At 40.0% G+C, this 11,222-nt stretch overlaps 1 long non-coding RNA gene across 2 annotated transcripts in view; it reads left to right on the forward strand.

Annotated features, from left to right (window-relative positions):
• Positions 1–1,613: 1,613 nt before the first annotated feature.
• The window catches only part of LOC114008653 (uncharacterized), a 23,107-nt gene continuing 13,498 nt past the window's right edge, over positions 1,614–11,222 (forward strand). For both annotated transcript variants that reach the window (XR_003550170.1, XR_003550169.1), the window contains exons 1-2: positions 1,614–1,737; positions 10,086–10,257. This is a non-coding gene — a long non-coding RNA (uncharacterized LOC114008653). The remainder of the gene's footprint in view (positions 1,738–10,085; positions 10,258–11,222) is intronic.

Genomic DNA, 11,222 nt, shown 5'->3' on the forward strand with positions numbered 1-11,222 from the left:
AGTCACTGGGTCTGGGGCTTAAAGCCACGTGATCAAGCCATATGGGGTCAAGCTCTCTTAATCACCAGACCATGGGCTGGCCCAGTTTACCATAAGCTTTTCAAGAAATGTAACTAATGAATGTATACATAGATGTCAGAACAGTCTCTAATTATTAACTATATTACTGTTCTCATAAAGCAATGTTTTTAGTTAAAAATATTTTCCTGTTGAGCACATGTTTTCTTCCATACACCTATAGGGTATTTGTTCACAAGAGATGTCTTCTATGTATAATTGAGACCACATTTGGCAGAATCAGAAGCGAAGGTGTTGGGAATGAGTGTATTTGTGTCTGTCTCCACAACAGTCTTCAAACAAGCATGCAACTTGTCTGCAGACTGATGCTTCCACATCTTTGACAATATCTCTACATGTCTCCTGACAATATAAATTTAGAAAGAAATGCAACTTTGCTTGTTACTGCAGTGTTTTCCAGGCATTATTTCAGCCAAATAAAACATAGCAGGTGAGGGTTTGTGATAGTTTAGCCTTTTACTGTTATCAAACCCTCAAGTTTATTTTGATTACTTTTAATTTAGTTCAACTTTATTAATGTACACGTAAATGAAGAGTGTATAAATGCAGCGTGATGTTTTAGTGACATAGTTACTATAACCAAGCTAATTAGCATAACCAGCACTGCACACAGTAGGGCTTGGTGTGGCGAGAGCATTTCAGATCAACTCGCTTATGTAATTTCAAGCAGAAAAGACAAATTATTAGAGTCACTCTGCGGTATGTCGGATTTCCAGAATTTATTCATTCTGAATAACTGAACCTTGATACCCTTTGGACAACCGCTCCCCACTCTGAGCCCCTTCCCACGAGATCCCACTTCTGGGGATATGACCACAGACAGCAAAATCAGTAACGTGCAGAGGTGTCCACACTCCCACGACCATCACCGCATCACTCACCACAGCCAAGACTGGAATAACAACCGTGAGTGAGTGTGGACGAACAGCGAACATACTACATAGAGACATGGCATACGTATATAGCATATTTATAACGGCATACTATTCGCCTTTCATGTGGAGGAACCACTATCATGTTCAGTAAGATAGACTAACCTGTGGGATATTGTGCTAAGTTAAATAAGTCAGGCATGGAAAGACAAATACATCATCTTACACATAGGTAGAATCTAAAATTGTCAGACTTGTAGAAAAGCAGAATCGAATGTTGGTCGCAAGACAAGTTCCTAAATTCAATATTACAGTGACGTTGTATAAAGTGCTGCATCAAACCGTTACGTGTTCTAGCGTAGGTGCTGACAGAGGCTGGCTGCGTTACATACGTGAGCAACACCTGTTCTGTTTCCACGTCGGAGAGGCACAGGGGCCCCAGGTCATTGCAGCAGAGTTGTGGGGTCGGTGTTCAAAGACCTTCCCGCTCTTTTCTCACGGTCAAGTCGACTTTTATGGGAATTTCTGTTGTTTAATGTTAGGTAAAGCAGCCAAATGACAACTGAACAAATACTGCCTGTTCCAAACAAAACACACCTGGCTAGCTGGCCAGCCATACACACCCCGTGGGATACCTTACACACTCGCATTTGTCAGCTCAACTAGGCCTGCCCTCTCTCTGGGGGCCCCGGGATGGTGACTGGAATGGATTCTCTCTCTAAGACATGGTGGTCAGCTCCCGACAACGTGGGTCTGCTTCCTGCCTCATTGTTTGCTGGAAATTCAGGTATGTATAGTTACCCAGAAACGTGTTTTTCTGCTTTCTTCAGTATGTATTCACAATTTGCTTCTCATTTTTTCAGCTTCGTAGGCCACTTGTATTAGAGCAATGGATTCATTTTTTGATTCTGTATTTATGTAGTTTTTAAGCATTTTTCCTATATCTTAATAATAATAACTTAGATTATTACTGTTATCATTTTAAGTTTTTGCCATAGGGCACGGCAGAGGAGAAAGACAGAGAGAGGGGAAGAGAAATCATGCCCCCTGCCCCAGGGTGGATGACTACACTGCAATCCCTTCTCCTCTGTTCTCCTCTCAAAATTTTGGGTACACACACATGCCTGGCATACTTTTCAAGTGAATAGATCTGGTATTCGAATCATGGTCACTTAGTAATTATTTTCATTGCTACCTAAGGCCTCCTGGCCATTAATTATATTCCCTATGTTGAGAGGTAAAAGTTTTACCATGGAGCTCTTTCACGATGATCAATATATACATTTAATTATATCTTACACACGCAATTTGTTTCTGCCTACTGTTACTGAATTGTACGGTTTGAATTAGATCATTTGATTCGAGGATAAATTACAATAACAGGAATATAAAAGAATCAAGGTTTCCAGTAGAGTTGATAAAAAAAGTCTTTTTTTTTTATATATCCTCCAAATTTCAGTGCAAAATGCAGGGTATTTTTGAGCTGAAAACGCCAGTCACATGGGCCTTCAAAATTACAACAGCGTAAGGTGTGGTGTGAGCTCTTCGTTGGCGCCACGTAAGGGAGTCACAGTTCCTTTCCTGACAATTGTTAGTGGCACTGACTCTGCTGTTCTGCGGCCTGGCACGGTTAGTGGGATGGAACAAAAACAATCAACAATTACTTTTAGAACTACATGCCCTGCTTTGGCAGGGTGGAGAATGCAGTTGTCAGGTTTTCTTGAGAACAAATCTCAAGGGCCTCTTCCAATACTTTCTACAATTTCGTAGGACAGCTCTGGTACTGTGCAGTCAGAAGCTGTTTCATACCAGGCTGGGAAAATCTGCCATTGAGTAAAGCCTTGATATAGCAGTGATTTCTCCAAATGCTTACTTCTTTTGAATGTAAGTGGCCAAGAAAATTTCTGGTTTCAGTAACATTTTAATTCCTTTATTAAAATACTGACTTTGGGGGGCCAGAAGATGGTGTAGTGGTTACGTCAGTGGATTTCTGCATGGCCTATTGCGGTTTGAGTCCCAGACCCAGGGGCATGAAAATCATGCGAGGCACGTGTGTGTGTGTGTGTGTGTGTGTGTGCAAGATCCTGGGAGAAGAATGGAGAACAGATTGCAGCGTGGCCATTCCCCTATCGCTTTCCCTCTCACTGTCTTTGTCTTTGCCTTTCTCTGGTAAGCACACTTACCCTAAGGCAAAAAACTACAAACAAAAATTTAAAAACCTTTTTAAAAAAATTGATAAATGCATAGCATTAAAGAAATAAGTGAGGGGGGGGGCGAGCAGATGGTTTGATAGTTAAGACGCTGGACTCCCACATGGTTGACCATGGTTTGAGACCTGGACCTGGAGGTTTGCTTTCTCACTTTCCTTCTTTTTCTCTCTCTGTGTGTCTCGTGGGGGTGATTGTCTCTCTCTGTCCCCCATGAAGGGTGATTTCTCATTTTCTGTCTCTGGGGGGTGATTATCTCTCTCTGTCCCCTGCAAAGGGTGATTTCTTGTTTTCCATCTCTCTCTGTCTCTCTGGTGAGTCCATGTGCCCTATAGCAAAAATCTCTCTAAAAAAATAATAAAAATGAAAAATGAAAAGTGAAAAGTGTTTATGAGAAAAGCGAGCATCATTCACTACCCTTCTCCAAGAGTTTTATTTTGTAAGAACTTTTCTGCACACATGTGTACATGCCCACAGAAATGTTGAATTCTTTTTCCTCTATTTTTTTGAGTTTTTAGTGAAGACTCCAAACTGAAAATAAAGTTGAAATATTTAGTTTCCTTAGACATATCTATTCTGGATAATTAAACTTAAGAGAACTAGTGTACTAACTATCAATTGCAACTTCCCACCTTCAGGATATATGAAAACAAACTAGATTTTGACAGGAGATTAAAGAAAATCCGGATGACAGAGGGCGGGGAGGGTGGGGTCTAGTGGAGGGGTGTGTGTCTTTTCTCTGTTGTACTCTCTAATCAGATCAAGCAGTGCGTTATCTCTGGAAAACACTCAGACTTATCGGGAGGGATCTGCAAGAACGGAAGGTTAGCAACTCGCTCTGTGTGGGTGTTTCCCAGATGAGACTGGTTCTGCCGTAAGGCCAGGCCTAGGTTTGCTGAGAAAGTTCCTAAGGAAAATCACCATCCATCCGCTGGAGACAGGGAGCACACACAGACAGGGATACAGAAGCCTGTTTCCTGCTGGAAGCATCCTGAAGGCAGGGTAAAGAGAGGGAGCAGCAGTGGAAGAAGCCTCACCACCGCACAGCGCGGGAAAATGTGTGGTTTGTCAGAAGCCAATTGACACCTAGAAGGAGGTTTGACTTGAAATATCTCAATACTCTCCTCCCCCCCAATTAGCTGAGGATGGTGATGAGAAGACTCTAGCAATGCGATGCTTGGGAGTATCTCAGTAGGGGCCTCATGAGAAAAAGTTTCCCAGGAGTTCAAGTGCAGGAGGCAGGCTGGGGCCAGGAATTAGGCAGTGCACAGGTTTTCGTGGAAGAGCAAGAAAACCACCCCACATTGTTAGCTCTTGGCCGCCTGCTACACTGACACCTGTTGTGGGTGGACTTTATCAGCCACATTACAGACCTTATTCTCATTTCCTCCAGTCCTACCTCTGACAGTGGTTGAGAACTTGAAGCAGCAGAGTCAGCAGGGGGTGGAGAAGAGGAAGTACAATAGAGCAGAGAACAGAGGGACACAGCCTCCCGCTAGTTCCCGTGGCATGTTGGCAAGCCATTATCCCACTTGAGCAGGGAACATGGGAGAAGTGTTACCTTAGATGTGGTTTGGACAATCTATAGACGATGTTTGTATGTGAAAACAAGTCCGTATTATTTTAAAAAGACTTTTCTCATGAACTTGAAGTTACCCGAAATATATAGGATCTTCCTGTAAGGGAAAGGGCACGATGAAGTCAGAAGCAGAAAGCGGTCCTGTTTTACCCATTGTTAACCTAGCCATGTGCCATTCGTGAATGTAGAGCAATTCTCTGTGTATATTTCCTATTTGTGGCTCTCTGCACTTTTCTTTCACCCTTTCTGTATTGGGTACCTCCTAAGTGGGTATACTGTTTTAATTGGGTAATGCTAGCTGCTGCAATAAGGAAATCCCCAAATCTCAGGGCTTTGCTCCTTAGAAGTTTATTCTTCAGTCATTCAGCAACAGGCTCTCCCCTAAGAGGTTATTTCAGGCCCCGGGCTCATCCTTACAAGATTTGCATATTGAACGCATGGCTTCCAAGCTAGCTAAATGCCTCTGCTTTCTTTCTTTCTTTTTCTTTTTCTTTTTTTCAGAGGTTTTTGCTATAGGGCAAATATATATATACTGCTGGTCCTGAGCATTTTCCTTTTTCAAACAATGCTGCAAAGAATAGTCCTGTGTATAATTTGGGCACATGTAAGGATGCCCCTAAGACTCATTCTTTGAAGTGAAGTCTCTCTCTTTAAAAGTATATGAGCAATTTTGAATTTTTATCATTGTTTCCTTCCAAAGAGATTTACATCAATTACATAACTGCCTCTGGCTGATGAGGTTATCCACTCCCCCTCCCCCAACTTCCCCACACTGCGTATGATCAACACTACTCATGGATGTCGGTCTTACAGGAGAATTGGTGTTTCAGTAGTATTTTACTTTGTATTCTTCCTTTTAATAAACACGCATTTTATTCATTTGTATGCATTGGCTTCAGTGACCCCTTAGTACTGCTGTGGATCCTCACTGCAGCTAGCTTTCTCCCAGGAGAGCTGGGAATCTCAGCTCTGTACTCTACCACTTAACCACCTTTGTGGCTTTGGACAAGTTATCACTTTGCATTGTTTGTGCCCATGTTTCTCATCTGGAAAATTGTAATGTTAGATTTTTTTTTTGCAAATAAGGATCTCTTGATTAATATTGCTATATTAGTATCAGTAAAAAAAATTTTCCGAGCAACGAAACTTTAGTACAAGGACATGCTATTCATAGATTTCTAAATGTAGTAAAGATCAGACACTGGCAGTAATACCAGAGACATTCGATACATTTACAACTGGAATGCCTAGCAGAACGTAAGTACAATAATGTATAACGTAACAGCTCATACTTCGGCCAAAAAGGATGTGCTATAATTTTGCACAATATATATATATTTTTTTTTTTTTTTCCGAGAGGTTTTTGCTATAGGACGCTTGTGCTTGCCAGAAAGACAGAGAGAGAAAGGAGATAGGAAGTGAGAGCTCACCCCCAGGGGGAATGGCCACGCCGCAACCCCTTCTCCTTCATTCTCCTCTCGGATCTTGGGCATGCACGCACACACACCCGGCACACACGCACACACACCCGGCACACAAGCACACGCATCCGGTGTAAGTTTAAGCCACCGGGTCTGGGACTTGAACCGCAGTTGGCTACATGGGAATTCAGCGGCATAGCCATTACGCTAACTGCTGGTCCCTTGCACAATAAATATTTTTAAAAGACAAGAAAATTAAAAGAAATAATTGAAGTTTTTAGTTTACAACATCTGCTTTTATATTCTTTGGATAAATAATCTTGTAAAGATCTTTCTTTTTCTATTTATTTGTTAATATTTTTAAAAACTATTATTTACATTTAATTGTTATACAATATGGTTTTTCAAAGCATGCTTGCTGTGCATGACACCAGGTCAAAATATTAGCTTATATATAGTTTTCAATAAAGAACCTTGCATTTTTGTACAAAGTGGTTTCTTCCTGAGTCCCTCTTACCCTCTTCTCACTACCCACCCGTTTCCCATGTAATCTCTGATGTCTATATTTGTTCTTTCTACTATTATGTCTTTGAATCTTTCCATTTCTACCATGGAGTGCATGTTTGTATATACTGTGTAGGATTAGAGAGTGTCTTTTGTAGTCTGGTTTATTTCACTTAGCATGAACTTTTCTATATTCATCCACTTCACACTGAATGCCAGAGTATCACTGTTCTTTAAAACTGAGTAGTCTACCATAGTATATATATATGTGCCACATTTTCTCAGTTCAGTCATCAATTGTTGGATACTTGGATTGATTCCATGTCCTAGCTATTGTGAATGATGCTGCAATAAACATGGATGTACAAGGGTCTTTCTGACTGTTTTCCTGCCCTTTAGATAAATACCAATGAGTGGAATTACTGGGTTATAGACTGAGTTCTATTTGTAAATTTTTGAGGCCCTTTCATTGCATTTTCCGCAGTGGTTGTACTAATTTAAATTCCCACTAACAATACCGAAAGGTTCCCTTTTTACCACAGCCTCAACATCACATGTCACTCTTTGTTTTAGATTACAGCCATCCTAACTGGGGCTGAGTAAAACCTCACTGTAGTTTTGATTTGCATTATCCTTAGGATAAGAGATGTTTACAATTTTTTCTTTTATTTTTGTCTATTTTTATTCAAGAGTTTTCTGTTGAGCTCTTGGCATTTTCTTACTTGGATTGTTTGACTATTTTTTTCTTGGATTATTAATTTTTCTGTGAGTGAACAGCTTGAGTTCTCTACATAGTCTGGTTTTCATCCCCTTAACTGAGGCATAGTTGGCAAATATTTTCTCCAATTCTGTGGGTTGTCGCTTTATTCTATTTATTGTTTCCTTTACTTCACAGAAGATTTTCAGCTTGATATAATCCCCCTTGCCTATTTTTTGAATGTTGCTTGTGCTTTAAGGGGTCTTATTTAAAAAAATATTTGCCTACTCCACTGTCTTCAATGTTCTCCATGTGTTTCCAGAAGTAGTGTTATAGTTCTAGACTGTTCATTTAGATCTTTGATCCATTTTGAGTTGAATTTTTGTTATTGGTAAGAGATAGAGTTCCAGTTTCATTTTTCTTTTTTTTTTTCCTAAAAGAATGCTTTATTTCATTTCATTTTATTATTATTTTTTAAATTGACCAGAGAGAGACATAGAGATAGGGAAAGTGAGAAAGCAAGCTCCCAGGTTTGGGTTTTGAACCACGGTCGGCCATGTGAGAGTCCAGTGCCCTTAACCGCCATGCCACCTGCTGGCCCCCAGTTTCATTTTTCTGCAGGTGGATATTCAGTCCTTGCTCATAATTTGCTGGAAAGACTTTCTTTTCTCCACTAGATTGGTTTGTGCTCTTTGTCAAAAATTAGTTGGCTGTATGTTTTGGGGATTATTTCTGGAGTTTCTATTTTGTTCCATTGGTCTCTGTATCTGTTTTTGTGCCAGTCCCATACTGATTGATTTTCACAGCTTTTTTTAATATATTTTGGGGTTTCATAGTGAGATGCCTCCTACTTTATTATTTTTGCACAATATTTCTTGGGCAGTACAAGATCTTTTATAATTCCAGACAAGTTTTATGGTTGTCTTTTCTATTTCTGTGAAGAATGTCACTAGTAATTTGATCAGCATCATTAAATTTGTAAAATAATTTGGGTAGAATTAATATTTTAATGATACTGATTATTCTAATCCAAGAACTAAAATGCCTTCTCTTTATTTTCTTTTTCTTTTTTCTTTTTGGTATCATTTTCAATTTATTTTTTCAAATGATGACTGAGTTAAAAAATGTGGTGCATATATACAATATGGTACTACTCAGATTTAAAGCATAATGATACTCTGTCATTCACTATGAAATGGATGAATATAGAAAATATATCGATCCTTTACCTCTTTAGCTAGATTTATATATTGGTAGGTAAATTTTTGTGGCTATTGTAAATGAGGTTGCTCTTTGATTCCATCTTAGTCTAGTCATTCTTGGTGTATAAATATGCACCATATTTGAACAAAAATTTATAAAGTAAAATATTCAAACATATTTTTAAGGCAACAAATATAGAAAGCCAAAGTAAAATTTTTTTCATCGATGTTCACTTCTGAAGATGTTTGTTGCTTAATTTGATTCAGCTGGAATTTAATTTGCATTTGTCCACAAGCAGGTTCTTAGTGATTAATTTGCATATGTATATTTGGTGTGTGTGTTCTCCTGATCAATGTGGGGATATTTAGGAATAATTTGAATTGTTATCAAAATTCCTTGGTTATCAGAATGAGAGCTGATTTGTTAGAAAGTAAGTAAAGTTCTCTGCTCAAAGTGAGGTTTATGGTGATTCTCATGTATTACATGAACACCTTGAAGAACATATTGGGTTCTATAGAGATGTACAATGATTGAATGTAAATCATAAATAATAAAAATTTAAAAAAGAAGGCAAGTATGATCTGAAGGACTTGACACATGACAGTCCAACCTGAAGGTCAGTAGTTAATGATGAGTATCATAACCGGTGGCTCCAGTATGTGTGTGTGTGTGGGGGGGGGTGTGAGAGAAAGAGAGAGAGAATAAGAATTGTGGGAAAGACCAGCAGTTAGCGTAATGGCTATGTCACTGGACTCCCACGTAGTCTACTGCGGTTTGAGTTCCAGACCCAGTGGCTTAAAACTCACGCCAGGCGCATGTGTTTGCGTGCCCAAGACCCCAAGAGGAGAATGGAGGAGAAGGGATTGCAGCGTGGCCATCCCCCCTGGGGGGTGATTTCTCGCTTTCTATCTCTCTGTCTCTCTGTCTGTCTGGTGAACGCATGGTAAACCAGGCGCCGTATAGCAAAAACCACTCCCAAAAAAAAAAAAAAAAAATTGTGGGAAACCTTTTTTTCCTTAAGCTTATTCTATAGGGCATGTGCACTCACCAGAAACAGACAGACAGAGGGAGGGAGAGAGAGAAATCATACTCCAATGGGGATGGCTATGCCACAATCACTTCTTCTCTTGGGATTTTGGGCATGCACGCACAGGTGCTCCCTGTATTTTGCAAAGCATCAGGTCAGAGACTTGAACCATGGCATCGGCCATATGGGATCTAGCACCTTAACCACCACACCCGCTGCTGCCCCTACCTTACCTCCTTTTGATTATAGTGGCAACTGGGTTGGGAGTAAGTTGGGAGCCAAAATACACCTCTCAGGTGAGGAAGGGAAAATCAGGGAGAAACGGGGTCAGATCAATAGAGACGATGAAGATTTAAGGCTAATTTCTAAGAGAACTTGTCACACTCTATGTGGGCTCAGCGGAGTCCCAAGGCAAAATTGTGAAGCAAACAAAGTTCATGGTTGCCATTTCTCTTCTCAGCTTTTATTTAATTTCTACCTCTTCCTCTATCTCTGAGGCTCAGGAAGATGCGTTCGCTCCGAGGCTTACAATGAAGCGCAGGGATAGTCCACGTGATGCAGGCATGACTCCAAATGCAGAGCTCTCCCGCCAACATTTTGAATTATCTTACATAAATTCTTTGTCTCCGTGTTCATCTCACCCTCCTCGGGCTCAGTTCAGCATAAATGGTAAGCATTTAATTATTAAAAATAAACTGAATGTATGAAAAAGTAACTGAATAAAGAAAGGAGAAACCACACTCTCAAATCACTAGGCATAAATTGCTATCCATCTCTTATTAATGCATTTAAAATGGTAAAAATTTCCATGTGCAACTGGAATGTAAATAATGAGCCCAAAATAGTCTTGGAATTACATTTAAGAAGTATCATATATGAACAAATCAACATAAAGAATAGTGCTTCCTGACGTGGAGGCTTTAATTAGCAAGACGGTGTAGCTGCTTTTACATGTGTTTGAGTGTTTCTCTGTGTGATAGGTTAAAGGTTAATGAGGTCAGTGGCTATTTGGAATGCTCGATGGGAGCCTTTCCTTAATTCACACTAATGCCACAGTGGTCCAAAGCGACATCAAAGAGGTCACCGAATCCCTGTGCCACAGCACAGACGCGGGCATCGTGTAGAAAGAAGAAACGCGTTTCCTATAAAAGTGACCAGTTAGATAACAACATTCTTATCTCAGGAGAATCACATTCCCAGATGGTTTCGCAATGGTTGGAAATCGGTTGTTTGTTAAATGAACCAAAACTGTCACCTTGTCACTAGAAAACAAATTGCCAGTGAGGTGTATGGGCAAGTCTTCATTAAGTGACTTCCAGAAAGGAGGGAGGTGACACCACAGGGTAGCTATTTATATAGTAAAGATAAATATTCAGGGGATTTGAGAAAATAAATCATGTTAGTTCTAACTTTGTTTTTTATTCCTGATCCAGAAGACAGTAATGTTTCTGGGTCTGGCATCCCATCCTCCATTGTTCTCCTTGCAATATACCCTCCTCCAGAATGTTGGAGAGGCGAGGAGGGCAGAAGTGATCATGGTGCATGCTTTCCGACCCTTCAGGAAAGTACATCTTTTTTTTTTTTTTTTTGAGGGGATTTTTTTTTTTCTATAGGGCACATACCCTCGCCAGACA

The sequence above is a fragment of the Tupaia chinensis genome, unplaced genomic scaffold (genome assembly GCF_000334495.1).
Source record: "Tupaia chinensis unplaced genomic scaffold, TupChi_1.0 Scaffold000364_1, whole genome shotgun sequence".
Taxonomy (NCBI): domain Eukaryota; kingdom Metazoa; phylum Chordata; class Mammalia; order Scandentia; family Tupaiidae; genus Tupaia; species Tupaia belangeri.